The 18,949-nt window shown below is 42.1% G+C and overlaps 1 long non-coding RNA gene across 2 annotated transcripts in view; it reads left to right on the top strand.

The window, feature by feature from the left end:
- The window catches only part of LOC307195396, a 131,504-nt gene that overhangs the window by 60,258 nt on the left and 52,297 nt on the right, over positions 1 to 18,949 (top strand). For both annotated transcript variants that reach the window (XR_013830827.1, XR_013830828.1), the window contains exon 2: positions 4,285 to 4,416. This is a non-coding gene — a long non-coding RNA (uncharacterized lncRNA). The remainder of the gene's footprint in view (positions 1 to 4,284; positions 4,417 to 18,949) is intronic.

Below are 18,949 nucleotides of genomic sequence, written 5' to 3'. Positions count from 1 at the left end.
GGAGGGGAGCGATGAGGGATGAGTTGCACTGGCCAGGCTGCAAGGCCCCGAGTCAAAGGTCACTGAGGGGGACAGGTTGAAGGAAAAGGCCTGGAGAAGGGGGAGGTTGGGGGCAGAGAGGCCCAATCGCACGCAGAGTTGCTACCTTAAAGGAAAAGTACTGTTTGGGGGACAGGAATGAACTGGTGTGTGTGTGGTGGGGGATGATGAGGGTTTTTTTTAAAGGATGTTTTAAGGATGTTTCTGGTACAGTGTGTCAGCTGAGTAGAGCCAGAGGAGAAAAGCCAAGTTGTGGGGAACAGAGAAAAGATGGAACAGTTGAGGAAAACAATCTCTTCTTTTGAAGGTTACCTGTGCAATCAATTCCTCTCTCTCCCTCCATTTCTCCCTGTCCCTCACTATCTTTCTTGAACTCTACATAGCAGGTTTCACCATGATCTTCCCAGTCGAATGTTTCCCAACTGCACTAGCTAATAGTGCTCTTGGAACTTGCTCTTCAATTAAAGACCAGGTCTGGGTCTTGTTAGAAGAGAAGAAAACAGCAAAATGTGATTTACTTTGCTGGCAACAGACTTTGCCCTGTTAATTAGTACCCTATGAAACAAATTACAGGACGAAAATAGTGATAACTCAGCTGCACCAGACTTCAATAGGCAGGAGTTTTATTTTCAGCTCCGATAAATCATCCTTTTGGTTTAAAGGCGTTTTGTTTTGTCAGTAAAATACAAGTATTAGACTTCTTCTTCTTTTTTTAATTATCCAGAATCTCCAATAGCTGTACTTGGGGAAAAAGCTAAAATAGTTGACTCCATCTAAGACTCTAGAATAAATGATCGCATATTGGCATGATGGTATTATGCCAGAGCCACAGACATGATTTTCAGGGACCACATGCTCTGGGAAAGGTGAAAATAGACAACATTTGTTACTGGTCCTTCCTCTACTTTTCCCTGTATACCTTCTTCCCTCTCCTGGCTTCACTTTGCCTCTACACCCAGGGGCCCCAAAAGAAAAAATATATTCGGACTGTCTACAGGCTGGAGTGGAAGGGGGATTTTTATCCTGGCCTTCTCCCTCTAAAAATGGCCCCCAAGTCCAGACGACTACTGCCCTCCTGCACCTGTGCAACTGAACTTAACTAAAGAAAAGAAGGAAAACTATAGGACCACTCAATTCTTTGCTGCTCTTTGCTGCATTAGCCAGTGTTGGCCCATAAGATGAGTTTACATACAGTTTCTCCATTTGGGGAGTTTATAAAATTCTCATGAACCTTCAAATTGACTGAAGTTCTAAGTTTCTGGAAAGTATCATTTTGAGTTTCAGTAAAAGATTGTCAACCAGAAGCCAAGAATGTTATTTCAGAGCTGTCAAGCAAACTGTCAAACCACTGTAATCACATGTTAATTGCAAATTTTTCAAACAATTAGATAAAGGCCCAAGGGAAGGAGAATCCTTCTTAGTGACTGAATGTGTTACATTTTTACATGTCACAAGGCAGTAGAAAGTATGAGAATAAAATTGAGCAAACAGAGATCCTGTGTTTCAGACATCTTCAGGCTTTCACTATTGCCAAGAAGGGACTGACTTTTCAGTAGTTTCAGGAGGAGGACAACACCCATATGATCATGTACATAAATGCTGGTTGAGGGTTTGTAGACTGTCTTTTGGTCGTGCCAGTCTGTGGGTACCTCTCTCAGATGCTAGACTGGATCCTGACAGCAGACAGGCACATTCTTTCAAGCTCCTCCTTATCTCCCCCACACCCACCTATCTCCTGGGAGGCAGAAGATGGGAAAGAAGAAAGGTATGGGTTCATTGGTTATGGATAGGTATTAGATGTACTTCATTGCCACTCTGCCCACAGCTCCTCACAAGACCCTGCCCTTCCAGTGGTCTCCTAGAATGTTCAGCCTGTGAACCATGTGACAATTTCCACCCCCAGCCCAGCTTACGGGAAGAGACTGATGCTTGACCCAAGGCTAGACAAGACCAGCCATTATTTGCTGGACAGTGACCAGATTCCCTTCCTGAAAATTTGAACTAAGAAACATTGTGACAATGGTCAGTCAGTGCTGGGCTCTGGACCTGAAAGATCATGATAAGTTAGGGCTGCAGCACTCATGTTGAGCCTTGTGTGAAATGAGAATCAGAGGAAGACAGCTGCAATGGAGGAATGAAGCAGATGTGCAGAGAGGAACAGAGATAAGGGAGATCAAATGAGTGAGAGGTGGAGGGAATGACCTCAGTCCCTGAGTATCTGGTTGCCAGCTCTGGGAGTCTAGATCCCTGGATCCCTTGAAATTAGTATTTGTAGTCTCTACTACAAACCTTCCTAATCTTGAGGTTTCTTGAGTGGGTTTCTACTCTGAATCTTTGATACTTGACTGAAACACACAACTAAATGTATTATTCATCCACCAGGTTGTCTGATCCTGGTTATGTTTTGGGATGTGCAAAGTTTGGTTTCTGGCTTATAGGCACAGGTTAAACTCATTACCACCTCTGTGACACACCCAACATATCCTCTGGCGCCTTTATATTCCAGTACTATCCAAGCATAAACACAAGGAAATTTTCCTTCTCTGAGGTTATGCCCAGGAATCACAACCTCTCAACCACAACTCTTTCTCTTGCTCCCCTGGCTATCTCTTGCCCACCTCAGGCTCAGCTAGTGGTTCCCAACCCTTGCTGCACATTAGAATTACCTGGAAAGCTTTTTAAAACTACTGACTCCTGGATCTCTCACCCAGAGATTCTGATTCATTTGTCCTGGAGTGAGGACCAGGCACCAAATTTCCTAAAGACTCTAATGGAAAGCCAGGGTTGAGAACACTCATCTTAGCAATCATACCATTTCATTGTCAGTTTAGCATGCAGTGAAACTCCTGAAAATTGTAGATTGGAGTTTGGAATAGTTGCAATAAGGGAATTTTAGCAACAATCCAGCTTCAAATCACTTAGTGTAATTTCAGATTCAGGACACTGACCAGTCCTCTGTGACCTTTAATTTTCCACGCTCACAAGAACCTTCTTTATGTCCCAAGATGAAAGCTGACGCTTGGTTCCCTTTTAGCCCTGATGAACTCAGTAGCCCCATCAAGGAGCTCTAAATTCTGGTTGCCCTGGACCCTCTATTTTTCTGTAGCTCTCAGGTATTTTCCCTGTTCCTTATTCTGAGTTCACAGCCACTTCCCAGGTGTGCCCTCTCCTGGCCCAGATCTTTGCAAATCAATTCTATTTTACAAAATCAGAGCTGAAGTCAGCCAAACTGTCTAGACCTTATAAAACTGGGTTGGAAAGACCCTTACCAGCAATTCTGGCCTCTCTCTCTGGGCATCTACATACACACACACACACACACACACACTCATGCGCACACACACACACTCCCTCTACTTGGTTCTTAGAAATAAAAAATACAGTTTTCTACTGGGAAGTATAGGTCTATTTGCTGGTATACAGATACTTGTGCTGACAGCTCAGGAAGAGAGCAGGTGCTTAGTGAGATGTATGAAGCCGTTACTAAGAAAGGTCGTTGCTGAAAGAGGCAGGAATCACAAGGGGCATTGAATACTCTAAATTGTATGGCCAGAACCAAGGTCTTGGATGGAGGTAATCTTCTGGGGACACATGCTGAGGCAGATAAATGATATTAAAAATGTCTCCTTTTCTCTGCTTCCACCTGTCCCCATGGTTTCCTCTCCCCCTAAAGCATCAACAATGGGTCATAATGTCCAAGGTACCTACCTCCTCAGCATGTCCAAACACATCAGGGATGCTCCTGCTTCATGCCAGGTGAGCAGTCATCACTCCAGAGGGCTGTTATCCTGGGAGGTCAGCATCACATGATATTCCCACCAACTTTAGAAAAGAACCAGGCTACATTATTATTATTACATGTCTACATGTTGCAGAACATTGTGCAGTACAGTTGAAATTTTTTCTTTAATTCAGTTGGTGAGCAACACCTCTTTTTTTGCATGAGAAACAAATCAGGAAAAATAATAATGTTTAAAGACATGTTTTTGTTCATAAAGAGTGAAAATAAATTTATTGAGTTTTGTGGAGGTATGTATAATCTTACAATTTAGCTTACTAGCTGAATATGAGAATGATAAAGTTGGTTCTATTGGTATATTTGAAAATTAACAAGGAGGTAGTCTTCTAATCTGCTGTGCCCTACTTTTTCAAAGTGCTTTGAAGCTCACACAGTGGGTTCATACTCATTACCTCATTTTATTCTTTGAAACAATTACATGGAGTTTGGGGTTATTTTCTTTGCAGATGTGACAAGTGAAGTTCAGAGAGGTGAAATGAGTTGTCCAAGGCACACAGGTCACCAGCAAGTACATTGTGTATGAGATAGCAACAATCTCATGGGAAAGCAAAACAAACATGGATTCAATGTATGCAAAGGTATGTAGACTCCAAAACTCAAAGAGGCCTTACCTTGGATAGATGTATTCAAAATTATGGAGGTTATAACTTCAAAATCACTATGAGCAGCAGTTGATAGATGACTTTTTTTTCTGTTTTGTAAGCTGCTTTTAAAATGTATTGTAAAAAAAACTAAAGGGAATTTTGAAAGAAAAACTTTCATCCATATTCCCATCAGCTAACCAGGATTGCTTTTCCCTCCCAAGATTGTAAACTTCTTGAGGGGATGGACAAGTTCTAATTAATCTTTTCATCAGTATGATCTGTCACAGAGGAGGTGCTCAATACATGTCTAGTGAATGACTATTTCCAAAATTTATCCACACGCATATATATTTGATGTAGGTATATTGCATAGTATGCATGTACTATATGTACAGTGCACAATTTAAGTTTTCACTTTGTAATAAAGGGTATGTTGTCAATATTTCTATATGTTATAATTATTTTTCATACTTTTGCATAGCCATTCATTCATTCAGTAAACACTTATTGAGTGCCTACTACATGCTAAACATTGTGCTAGAAAATCAAGATGGCACAATAGGTGCCTGTCCTCAGAAACAGGTAAATTGATTCTGTGAGAAAAGTGTGGTACATACTAATAAAAAGAGGTGATCACAGGAGTAATGAGGACACTTGAGAGAAGGCTATCACCCAACCTAGAGGAATCAGGAAAGGCCTCTCAGAGGAGATGATGGAGATGATGTCCAAGCTGAATCTTGAAGGATGAGCAACAGTCATGGAAGGTAAGAAAGGCATGCAAGTGTTCCAGGCAGAAGGAGCTGCATGTGCAAAGGCATGAGGTCAGGTGAGGCTGGTGCAGGTCGCTGGGACTGTGGGAAGTTGATTGTGGCTGGCATGTCAGATGAAGAGGGCAGGAACATAGGTACATGAGATAGGTTGGGGCAACTCATGAAGGGCCTCCTACGTCATGGCGGAAGTGAGATTTTATCCTGAAGGTGATGGGGAGCCAGTGACAGACGTTCTTAAGCAAGGTGGTTGATATAATCAGATTTGGGTCCCTCTTACAACCCATGGAGGCCCCACCAACAACTATACAATGAATGGAGTAGAGAAGGGCAAGAATGAGGTTAGGTGAACCTGTTAAGAGGCTGTTGCAGTGACCTGTACAGGAGATCCTGAAGGCTTAACAGTGGGTAGTGATGGCAGTGACTGGAGAAGCTGATGGATCCTTCACATGTTTTGGACATTATATTAAAGCATATCTAGCTGCTATAAAAGTTAGTTCTACAAATCTTGGTGGCATAACATACTAGAGGATTGTCTCTTACATGAAACCCAAAACAGGCTTCCTGAGCAGTAGACAGCCCTTCACATGATCAATCAGGGACCCAGCTCCTTCCATCCTAGCTGTAACCTCCTCTAGGACTTCAGAGTTTTCAGCTTTCACCATTTCAACATTTCACCATTCTGTGATTGGGAAATGAACCTGGAGTATTTTATGGGACATTCCTGGAAGTGGAATGGTAGACAGACACAGATAAAGGGAGAGAAGGTATGAAGGATGACTTCCAGTTTTCAGGTGTGGACAGGAATGGGATTGGAGAGGGGCAGAATGGCTAATGCAATTGTGGACATATTGAGTTTGAGGTAGGACATCCAGTGCAGATCTCCAGTAGGATGTTAAATAGAGGGGTTGTTCTGAAACTCAGCAGAGAATCTAGATTGGAAAAGCAGATTAAGGTGCCATATACTACTACTAATAAGGCTACCACTCACTGAATGTGTGCCATTTGCTAAGGTACCCTATGGGGTGGACCCTATTACTATCTTCATCTTACAGAAGAGAAACTGAGGATTGAGGGGTGAAGTGACTCTTCCACATGGTTGGGAAGTGAATCTGAATGCCATTCCTCTGACTCCAGTTGAAGGGAACTGATAAACCTAAGTGAAGAGGACCAGGGGCGGTCCCTACAGCATGGATGGAGGAAGAGATCACCACAAAGGAAGTTGAGAAGAGTCAGAGAGGCAGGACCTATCATGGAAACCCAGCCTCAGTCAGAGAAAAGAGAGTGGGTATGGAAATCAAAGGAAGAGTGAGTTTCAGAAGGAGGAGCGTCAACTTATACCCAGAGAGGTCAAATGAGGTAAGGTCAAGGAAGAAAAAGTATTAGCTGAATTTAGCTAGGAAGTTATCGGTGACTTCAGTAAAAGGGCAGGAATGGTGGGCAGCCAGGAGAAAGTGAACAGGCTGTAAAGGAGGGGTGAGAAAGGGGAGTGTGATGTCTTTAAGAAGTTTGGCTTGGAGGGGAAGAGAGTAATAGAGCAGTGGTTAGACAGAGATGTAAGTTCAAGGGAGAGTTTACTTTTAAAAATGGAAGAGATTTGAAAGGGAAAGAGGTGGCTGAGAGGCCAAGGTTGATTTCAGAGAGAGTACCTATTTGAAGGAGTGAGATGGTAGAGAAGACAGAGAGGGTCTGAAGACAGGTGAAGAGATTAATCTGAGAAAGGGACAGGGACAGAAAGAATGAGGAATGCAGGTGGGGCCATACATGTAAATTTTAAGTGGGGAGCCAGGAAATCAAGGGATTGCCTTCAAATTCCTCGTGAAACTTGGGGAGGAGGACATCAGCTAATGGTGAGTTGACAAATGGAAGGGACCTTACAGTTATCATTTTGATGGCTGCACAATATTACATTGAGGACATAGAGCAACATTTAATTGACCAGTTCTCCTAATGTTAGACTTTCAGGTTGTTTATATGTGTGCCATTGTAGGTAACCCCACAAAGATTACTTTCACGCACATAATTATTTTTATTTGTGTGATTATCTTGACGTGAAAATTGTCAGCCAAAGGGCAGAAACATTTTCATGGCTCTTGAAATGCTCAGCCAAACTGCGTTTCAGAATGACTGTAATAGTTATGATGCCAGTAGCACTCTGTGAGCATACCAGTTTCCCTGCAGCCTTTGTAGCACTGGGTTTTATTATTTTAAAACATTATTTCAATTCAGTGGGCATAAGTGGTACCTCATTAATGACTTAAATTATATTTATTTGATGACCACTAAGGTTGACCATTTGTCTCTCTTTTTTTAAACAATCTGAATTTTCTTTTATTTGAATTATCTGTTCTTAACCTCAGTCTGTTAGGACTTAATGCTGTTTTTATATAGCTGACAAAGTTTCCACACAAAAATTGTTTGTGTGTCTGAGTTGAGGGAAATTTCTCCCATTTTCCCTTTTTTTACTTTAGTTTTGATTGTTTAGGTATATTATATTTTTATAAAGTTTGTTTTTTTAAAAGAAAGATAATGTATACTTTGGCTTCTAGCCTGAGAAAGGTACATACATGGCTTTGCAGTAGAGTTTTCCTGTCATTTATTAGGGAAAAGAGAGGACAGAGATCTTCTGGGGAGACAAAAGGTTCTGGGAGGGGAATGGGACCTGAGGCAGGCTGCAGTCTCATCTGAGAGTCGAAACCTCACTCTCTGGCCAAGGTCTGTATGATCTACCTGAGGAGGGTTTGGCATGTGAGGATAGCAGAGCCTTTGGGCAGAGCTGGGAGGTCATGACTCTCAAATTCTGGCACAGACCTCCCCAGGTGGGGTCAGAGGTTAGGGCCTCAGCTGCAAGGGAAGCCAATAGGCTCTGGGCAATGGAATAACCCAGCCAAGAGGGAGCAAGGGACAGACCAGCCCCAGCAATGGCATCCAGTTGGAACACAACCAGCAATGGCATCCAGTTGGAACACAAACTTCGAGAGAAAAGTTTGAGAGGGGATGGGGAGAGGAAAGTCACAATCACTTAGGCCCTTGCCAGGGGCCAGACCCAGTGCAAGGCACTTTACATGCATGATCTAGTTTTACCCACTTTGCCCCCATGGGACTGTTTTTATTATTCCCACTTAACACACCAGGAAGCAGAGGGTCAAAGGGGTTAACTAACATTCACTGTTACGCAGCTTATAAGAGAGTCCATTTGGTTCTCAAAGTCTCACTTTCCTAAACAATGTCTCAGCTCTGAGGAAGGCACCTTAGATGGTATTGGCGTCAGTACAGGGTGTGTCCTGGAGAGGGGAGATCAGTCCGGCCAGTGAACATATTTTGGAGTGCACAGCAAGTCAAGTGGAGGAGTTTGGATTTGGTGCAAGAGGAAATGGGGACCCAGGGGAAGATTCTGAGCAGAGAGTTGGTTTGAATCAATGCTTTAGGAAGACAGCAGGGAGTGGAGAGCAGAAAGCAGCCTGTTTTTCTATGACATACTTGTGGGCACCAAGTAGATAAAGCAGCCTGTTCAAAGAGAGCAAGCGGGAATCTCTGAGTTGCTGCTAAGATAAGTCAGCACTCTGGATGCTTATCTGAACTGTAATCCCGTCATCTTTTAAGAAGGATTCTGAAACCTAGGAGAGGTTGCTAAGGGAATAAAGCCTAAGTATCATAAGCAGCAGAATTCATAAAATAATTTTCCCAAATGAGCTCAATTCTGCAGCCAGCAGCAGTTGAGTGTTTGATTGGAGATGAGGAGGGAGCCAGCAGGGATCTGCTTTCCCTTCCTCTAGACTTTCGTCCCACGTACACAGAGGTGAGTCCCCACCAAGAGTCCTCTTCACACCTGCATTCTCAGGATGTCTGCAGCCCCAGAGTTCCTTCAGCCAGGGACCTACCCTCTCATAGATTCTCAAACTCTCCTGGCTTTTCACTCGATATAGATTTACACCCTACCCTGAACCCCAAACTGAATGATTCTTCAAGCAAGAATAATTGATTTAAATGACTTGTATAATATGCTTATTTTATAGGTGGAGGTGGATTAAATTTTTCTTTTGAGCTTTTAAAAAAAAAGATAGATGTCTACATATAGACATAAAAAGATATTCACAACACAAAACCAAAAAAACAGGGTATACTGTATGAATTCAGTTTTATAAAATAAATTATATATATACATATATTTACATATATATGCTATATATCAAAGTGTTAACAGTGATTACCTTGGAATGGAGGGTATTTTTATCCTTTTTTGTTTTTTAATGTGTGCCAGAAACCAATAGCTATCTTCCAATATCCATTCTTTCTTTATTCAATAGTAATGGAACCTCCAGTTTTATTTGAGCACATGGCCATCTAGAATAAATAGCATATTTCTAGGCCTCCCTTGCAGCTAGATGTAGTCACAGTAACTATTCTGACCAGTGAGATATAAGTGGATGTGTTGTATGGCACCTTCCAGAAAGTGTCCTTGAAAAGAAGAAGCATGCTTTCTTCTCTTTCGTCCTTCTTGCTGGCTGGAATGTAAGCATGATGGCTGGAGCTGGGACAGCCATCTTGGATCCTGAAGTGGAAGCCATAATGCTGAAGATGTTGAGGCAATAAGAGAAAAGAACCCTGGGTCTTTGATGGTTATGGGCCATTCATACCAGGCATGGATGCCCTATATCTACATGAGAATTATTTTTCCTCTTTGTCTTGTATAAGTCACTACTATTTTGAATTTTCTGTCACTTGACAGCTGAACCAAATTCTAGATAATACATTTGTATATTTTTGAAAGCCATGAAATACATAGGGGTATATTGAAAATTCTAGTCCAAGTCTTATACATGGGGTGATTTTTCTAGCTGCAAAATTTTTCATTGAAACCACTTGTCCCAAGTTTCACTCATATCTGCTCTCATATACCATTCAAATAAATTGCATTGTATGAGCACTTAACACTATGTTCAGTTTTTTTATAGAAAGAACACATTGTCCCATCTCTAGTCCAAAGACTGTCTTGATTTTAATTCAAAAGTTTTCACAGCTCTCCTGGGAATAAAGTATTGATGTGGCTCCATCGTAAGGATTTGGGGATATTTGTAGCAGCCTTTTAGGTTATTAGAGACTTGTAAGTTGAGGCAAAACCAAAGTTGAGATGGTTTAGGCAACACTTTCCCTGCCCAAGTGAGCTGCTTCTATCAACATATTGAGACTGTGGCCTGTGAGGACCAAGAGGAAAGTCTGTGTGTTGCAGCTATGTGTTACACATGTTTGATGTGGGTGGGTGTTGCTCACGTGCTGTGTGGTTTTAGCATGTGGGTGACGCACACGTGTTCATGAGGTGTTCACATGTTCATGTGTGTTTTGTGAGCTATATTTGTGGAGCCTATGTGTTGTATAGGGTGTGTGTAAGTGGGGATGTATACTGTGCTCCTGTGCCACATAGGGGTGTGCGTGTGTGCACGCATATCACGTTGGTGTGTGTTTGCAGTGTCTGGATGTGTGAGCTCATGCTTGCACACACCCATGTGTAGTCCTGTTATATAACAGTGACAGAGGAGAAACCTTGCATTACTGGGTCCTGAGGAGGGTTGCAGTTGATTTAGGAGCCATGCCAGCACCCGTCATGTGGAAGAGCCCCCATCCCACCACTCCTCCTCCTCTTACATTTCTAGATCACAGGCGTCCCCATTCATTCCTAATAATAGTGCAAGGTTTACATTACATTTGTTTATCTAAACTGCAGGCAAGCACCAGCAATTTAATTTTAAGCTGGCTTCGATTCAGTTGCTACTTTTGCTTTTGCTGCTCCAAATGACTAAAAGTCATTTTTAAATATTTTTTCCCAGGCATTTGCTTACACTGCGAAGGGAAAATTATCCTGAAACATAAGGAATACTTAAAATAACAAAATAAAAGGGAGATATCAGATGAAGAAAAACAGATGTTAACGAAATACAGTGTTGACATTTCAGCTATTTTCACACATTTGGTGTGAAAAATATTCTTGGGCACCTCTCACGTCACCACTTTATCTCCACAAAGAATGCATCGTCTTCTGCTCTCCGATTCACTCACTACTGTGACTGTCATTCCTGAGCAGGTCTGGATTCACGGAGACCCTCTAAAAGGGAAAAAAGTCCCCACATTCCTGTGGGAGTATTTACAGATTACATCTCTATGTACCTAGGGATCCCTGACTCTACAGGATCATTTGACCTCCTGAAGTTTTCCTCACACAGAATGCGAAGGTGCCCATTGCCTGGGAGATCTGCGAGGAGAGGATGCCCGGACTCTGCATCTCCATGCTCTGCTGGGGAAGTGCCAGGCTACCCCTAAGTGGTGCTGTTGAGCATTGGCTGGGAGGGGCACTTGCCACACTGATATGAGGAGGAGATGGAGCCTGCAGGCAGGCGTTAGAGGGTTTCTAGAGCTTGCTGTCCCTCCTGGCTGGTTTTGGGCACATCTGAGAATGTGCCCGGACTGCAAATGTGGGATCATTAGCGTGTATGCATTATGCATATAACCCTAGGAGGAACAGACTATTACCCATAGTTTAAACTGCAGTTGAAATTCTCTTGTCCAAGGTTACACATGTAGTAAGTGTCCATGTTGGTATCTGAACCCAGGCAGTTTGCTTTCAGAACTCTGCCCTTAATTCTAGCTCCCCTCCTGAACACTTGCAGCATTGCCCATGCAGGAGTCACGTGGAGATGGGGGCTGCTTTACTGAGGCACAGATTTGACACCTATTATTTAGCTCAAGTGAGCTTGGCCAACAGCCCAGCATCCTGGCGTGATGTTGTTCATTTTATTAGGAATAATCTTGTGAACTGAAGAAAATTCTCTTTTTCTGGAAAGTGTTTAAAATGTTGACTGGTAATAGAGGGAGAAACATAGCCCTCTAGAGAGAATTTCTCTCAGCTCTCACAGGTAATGAGGGAAACATCAGGACATCCTTTAGGCTCTACTTTCAAAAGAGAAGCAGAAACTGACCACTTCTCACCTCCTCCATGGCTAACCCTTGACCACCTTCATTCCATTCTCAACACTGAAGGCAGAAAGAAGCTTCTATAAGGTGAAAGTTAGATTCTGCCCCTCCTCCACTGTGACTACTCTATTTAAAACTGCAACCAGCACTCCCACCCCCTGCTTTCCCCTTTTCTACTTTTTCCTGCTCTATCTTTTCCCCTGGTCCTAATCGACTTCTAACATACTGTATAATTTAATTATTTATTATGTTATTGTTTATTGTCCCCTCTCCCACTAGAATGTAAGGTCTTTGAGGGCAAGGGTCATTGTTTTGCTCACTAATACATTCCAAGAGCCTAGACTAGGCTGATAGCAGTAGAACAGAGAACACTAAAGTTTTTTTTTTTAATTAACTTTTATTGGAGTATAGTTGATTTACAATGTTGTGTTAGTTTCTGCTGTATAGCAAAATGAATCAGTTATACATATACATATATCTACTCTTTCTGAGATTTTTTTCCCATATAGGTCATTACAGAGTATTGAGTATAGAGGTTGATTTTGAAGGAAGAAAGTGCCAACAAAACTGGACATGAGTTATGAGAGATTTATAGATCTGGAGTTCAGGGAAGGGATCTGGGCTGGAGACACACATGTGGGAGTCACCAGCATGTAGATGGTGTTTAAGGTCACAGGACTAGATGAGATCACCAGGGCAGTGGATAGATATGGATAGAGAAGAGAACTGGTACAGGCCTGAGCCCTGGAGCCCTGCTGTGTTAAAGGGCAGAGAGATGAAGAAGAAAGAACAAGGGAGGCTGAGAAGAAGGAGTCAGTGAGGTAGAAGGAAAAGTGGGAGAGTGTGATGTGCTTGAAGTCAATTGATGGAAATGTTTCAAGGAGGAAATGATCAACTACATCAAATGGGTTAAGTAAGGCAGGGACTGACTACTAGAGAAAGGAGTTCATTTGAGACTTTGATAACCAGTCACCAAGCACTCGTGTTCCTTCTAAAAATTTTCTCTCAAATTTTCCCTGCTACTCACCCTGTTTCAAGTCACCAACTTCTCTTGCCTTAAAATTGCTGAAGTCCCTTAACCAGCTCTGCCTCAGCCTATACTTGCACTTTCCATTACAGTAGCCATTAGTCACATGTAGCTACTGAGCGCTTGAAAATGTGGCCAGCCTGAATTGAGATGTGCTGTAAGTACGTGCTGAATTTTGAAGACTTAGAGAAAAAAAAAAAAAAAAAAGTATGTAAAACTAGCTCGCTAGTAATTGTTTACCTTCCTTCATGTTGAGATGATAATAATTTGGGATTGAGTTAAAATATATTATTAAGATTATTCCTGGGTTTAAAATTTTTTACATTTTTAAAATGTGGCTGCTAGAAAATTTTAAATTACATATGTGACTTGCATTTGTGGCTCTTGTTATTTCTAATGGATAGTGCTGGGATAGACCATTTTCCATGCTGCACCCACGGTAGTCTTTTAAAAGGACAAAATTGACCATGCCACTGCCATGCTTCTCCCCTTCAGCAACTCCCCACTGCTTTTAAGATAAAACACCACATCTTTAACATAAGGCTCTGAGAGGAGGCCCTGCTGTCCTGCCCCATCTCCTGACACTCTCTCTTTCTTGTCTGTGCTCAGGGCACACTGGCCACATTCCTTACCACCTGGGGTCTGCTCATATGCAGCTCTCTCTGGCTGGAGTCCTCTTCTGGTTCTTTGCATTGCTAACACATCTCCCTAGGGCGTAAGTGTCACTTCCTCAGGAATCTTTCCCTGGTCCTCAAACTAGGTTAGGTGCTCCACTTTATGTATGTATGTATGTATGCTGCGCCGAGTCTTAGTTGTGGCACGTGGGATCTTTGTTGCACCGTGCGGGATCTTTAGGTGCGGCATGCGGGCTTCTTAGTTGAGGCATGCATGTGGGATCTAGTTCCCCGACCAGGGATCGAACCTGGTCCCCCTGCATTGGGAATGTGGAGTCTTACCCATTGGACCACCAGGGAAGTCCCTAGGTGCTCCACTTCTAATCTTACACCTCCTGAGCTTGTCTCTTACAGCACTGGTCCAACTTGCCCACCATTATTTGCATAATCAATTTTAGTCTTTCTCCATCAGACTGAACATTCCCTGTGGGCAGTCTGTGCTATACTGTTCATTGTATCATCTGCACTTAACACAACAGACAGAAAGCTGAATTCCTATGTTTTACGTTATATTGATCCACCTAGAGATTACTTCTGCTCTTTTTTTTCTCTTATTTTTTTTAAAATGTATTTGTTTTAGAGCAGTTTTAGGTTCACAGCAAAATTAAGAGGAAGGTGCAGAGAGTTCCCACATGCCCCCCACCCCAACACGTGCATAGCTTCCCCCGTTATCAACATCCCCTGCCAGGGTGGTACCCTTGTAACTGGTGAACCTAACGTGACACACCCTTATCACCCAGAGTCTACAGTTTATTTAGGATTCACTCTTGGTGTTGTACATTCTATGGGTTTAGACAAATGTATACTGACATATATCCACCCATTTAGTATCATACAGAATAGTCTCGATACCCTAAAAATCCCCTGTATTCCATCTAGTCACCCCTCCCTCTCTTTAAACCCCTGGCAACCACTGATTTTTTTTAAACTGTTTCCACAGTTTTGCCTTTTCCAGAATGTCATATATTTGGAGTCATATGAAGTGTAGCCTTTTCAGATTGGCTTCTTTCACTTAGCAATATACCTTTAAGGTATCTCTGTGTCTTTTCATGGATTGATAGCTCATTTTTTTTTTTAGCACTGAATAATATTCCATTGTCTGGATGTACCACAGATTATTTGTCCATTACTGAAGGACATCTTGGTTGCTTCCAAGTATTGGCAATTATGAATAAGTTTCCTACAAACAACTGTGTGCATGTTTTTGTGTGGACATAAGTTTTCAACTCCTTTGGGTAAATTTTTAAGATATTTTTCAGTTGGAGAGAATTGCTTGCTGGGTTGTTTTGGTTTGGTTTTGTGATTCATTTTTCTTATTCTTTTAAAACTAAAGTAAAATTTGCCTAGAGGGAAATGCACAAATACTAAGTGTATGATTCATTGACTTTTGACAAATTAATACATCCATGTAATCAACATTCCAATCAAGACATTAAAGATTTCTATCACCCTCAAGGAAGTTCCCTCAGCCCCCTTTATAAACAGTCCCTGCCCTCTGACACAACCACTCCTTGATTTCTACTATCACAGATTAGTTGTACCTCCTCATAATTTTCCTGTAAATAGAATCATACAGCACATCCTTGGTTTATCTGGCTTTTTTCACTTGGCCTCATGTTTTTGAGATTCATTCATGCCATTGCTTGAAATCAGTAGTTTGTACCTTTTTATTGCTGAGTAATTAACTGGATATATTACAATTTACTTATCTTTTCACCTCTTGATAGATATTTGGATTGTTTCCTGTTTGGGGCAATTATGAATAAAGCTACTATAAAAATTCGTATATAAATTTTTGCAGACATGTTATTTTTCCTAGTAAATACTTAGTAATGGAATGACTGGATCATATGGTACTTACGTTACCTTTATAAAAAGTTGTCAGAACAATATATGAGAGCTTCAGTTCTCCATGTCCTCATTAATGCTTAGCATTTTCAGTCTTATTAATTTCAGTCATTCTGATGAGCATGAATTGATATCCTGCGATATACCCCTTGGTCATTATGTATCTTTTTCCTATATTGCTAGATTCTATTTTCTAATATTTTACTGTATGCATTTTTGCATCTGTGTTCATGAGGATTATTGATCTTGTAATTTCCTTTTCTTACAATATCTTTATTGGATTTTTGTATCAGTATTATGGAGGTCCCACAAAATGAATTGGGAAGTGTTTTCTCCTCTCTATTTTTTGATGGATTTTGTTTAATGTTAGTAATATGGATAGAATCTACCAGTGAAATCATCTGGGCCTGGAATTTTCTTAGTGGAAAGGTTTGTAGTTGCAAATTCAATTTCCTTAATATAGGAGATATTCCATTTTTAAAAAATTTCTTCCTGTGTCAGTTTTGGAAAATATTACACAAGGAATTTATCCATTTAATCTAAATTGTCAAATTTATATAGTGATATAAAATTGTTCATAAAATTACCTTATTATCCTTTTACCAGCTATAGTGATGTCCCTGTTTTATTCCTGATACAGGTAATTTGTGTTCTTCTTCTTGCTCGCTATCTTTTTTTTTTTTTTTTTTTTTTTGTGGTACACGGGCCTCTCACTGTTGTGGCCTCTCTCATTGCGGAGCACAGACTCCGGATATGCAGGCCCAGCGGCCATGGCTCATGGGCCCAGCCGCTCCGCAGCATGTGGGATCTTCCCTGACCAGGGCACGAACCCGTGTCCCCTGCATCGTCAGGCGGACTCTCAACCACTGCGCCACCAGGGAAGCCCCTCCTCATCAGTCTTATTCAGTGTCCTCCTGTGCCCGTGGATTTCAAACCTTGTTTGCACAGCTCTGGTGGAACTCATATGCAATACAGGATTAAAGAAAATGTCAGTTAACCAAGAAAGTGCTATTCAGCAGCCTTTAAAAAACCAACTGGAAGATTTCTACCAAATATCCCAAAACATGTTCATGGGTTTTTTTCTGGCTGGATGTCACCCAGCACATGCCGCACAACTCCACTGCAAAGAACAACATCCTTTGGTGTGCACCATCCCTCTTCTCTCCCTCCCTGCCCATCAAGGAAGCTCTCTCCTCCTGAAATTCTTTGCCTCTGTCTAGAAAGTCTGTCCTCCTGAGGAAGGTGTGGTCTTAGGAGTGGAGTATCAAGGGGAAGAGAACCAGAGTTTATGGAGGGCTAACACTGGCCAGGCACTGCACTAGGTGCTTTCTCTACTTTTTGTACTAAATCCTTTCAACAATCCTCTAATGTGTAAATCCTGTTTTAGAAACGAGGAAGCTAAAACTCAGAGAGATTAAGGGATTTGTTCAGTGTCATACAGCTGGTAGAACCTCCAGCTAACTTCCTCTGTTCCTCAGTCAGTTTTTTCCACTCAGGGTAGAGTCCCCAGAACAACAGGGGTTTGCTAATCCTTATAGCTATTCATAGCCAGCTATTCTCCATGGCTCAAGCATGGAGACCAAAGGAAATGGAGGGTAGCAGCTGGGGTTTCAAGTCCACGCGCTAACACTTGCAATTAGCTGGCAAACAGAACAGACCAGAGAGCCCAGAGTAATCAGAGGGTTAAGAAAAGCCATCAGGAGTGAGCAGATTTCAAACCTCTTTTGCTCCTTGGATGTCTATGGAAGAGTTTAGAAATATGGCTGTGAGGACCTGGCTGTGTTTTCTGAACTGGCAGATCTGGAAGCTACGTGGAGGTTAAGGTATGCTTAAGAACATTTCCTTATAAAGGAGAGCTTTGGTCTGAAGAAGAAGAACTCACCTGCTGCATTCTGTGACCCAGCAGGAACAGCAGACTTGAACTGCCATCTCCTCGTTGCTATGGGGACAATTTCCTACACATTTTCTGAGACACTCAGGCTGGGGTAAATGCTGCCAATTGTCAATGCATGTACTTCAACTGGTTCAACTGGAAAAAGAATGGCCAGCTGATCACCTACCAAAGACAGAACCTGAAGACTTTCTTCACAAGTTGAAAACTAATTGACATTCCCATTTTTCTAATCATGGGGTACCTACAGGCTCTGCCCTGTGGTGCATTCAGGCTTTCTCCTTGGGCTTGTTTCCTAGGTGAGCAGTGATTGGTGAAGGAGGTGCTGCAGGTTCAGTTCAAGGAATGCATACTGGTGACTGTGAATCATCCTAGGAGCCTTGGTTCAGTACAAGCACAAAGAAGCTGCAGATGAGGAGTGGTGTGTGCACATACTCATTCACACCACACACACACATACACACACACACACAGCCCCAGTGTAATTGTTCTGTGCTCTACTACGTTCCCTTCCTGGAGGTTACATCACATTTGGTCAGAAGAAATCCACCGAACCTTAGGACTCCAACAAAGGTCGCTTCTCGTTTCACTGAGATCCACAGTCTGCACACCATTTTTATTTTGCATTGATGTGCAGGACATTTAACTTTTTTTTTTTTGGCCACACCAAGCAGCTTGGGGATCCTAGCTCCCTGAACTGGAGTCGAACCTGCGCCCCCTGCAATGGAAGCGTGGAGTCCTAACCACTGGACCACCAGGGAATTCCCCGGACATTTAATTTTTAAAGGAAGATGAGGACATTTTTGCAAGGTGGAATTCCCCATGTAGAGGCAGACTCAACATATGCAGAAAAGAGGGCTGGAGTAAGACTTGAAAGACTTGACCTGCCACTGATCTAGCTGTGGGATCTTGGGCAAGTCATCTGGCCCAAACGCATGACATTTTTCTCATCTGTAGAAGAGGATGATCAAGCCTCCTTCACAGCCAGGTTGTTACAGTTAAGTTAAATTGGTTCATTCATTCAACAATTATCTAGGGCTGGGGATATTTCAAATGAGCATGAGACAAGGTCTCTCCTCTCATTCTAAGGTACATACATAAATGAAAAAATAATAAATAGGGGGTAAATAGTATGCAGATGAACAAACATGGAAGTGTGGAAGAAGGGACTGGGCATTTGCTTTAGACTGGGAGTGGGGGCAGTCAGAGCAGGCATCTCTGAAGAAGTAACATTTAAGCTGGGATCAGAATGACAAGAAGGAACCAGCCATGCAAAGGTGAAGGGGAAGGTCAATCAGTAGAAGACACATGTAGTTCAAAGGTCCTATTACAGGAATAAACTTGGAGTGTTCGA

This window comes from Stenella coeruleoalba, assembly GCF_951394435.1.
Source record: "Stenella coeruleoalba genome assembly, chromosome: 12".
NCBI lineage: Eukaryota > Metazoa > Chordata > Mammalia > Artiodactyla > Delphinidae > Stenella > Stenella coeruleoalba.
The sequence above is the reverse complement of the archived record's forward strand: the minus strand, read 5'-3'. Positions and strand labels throughout refer to the sequence as shown.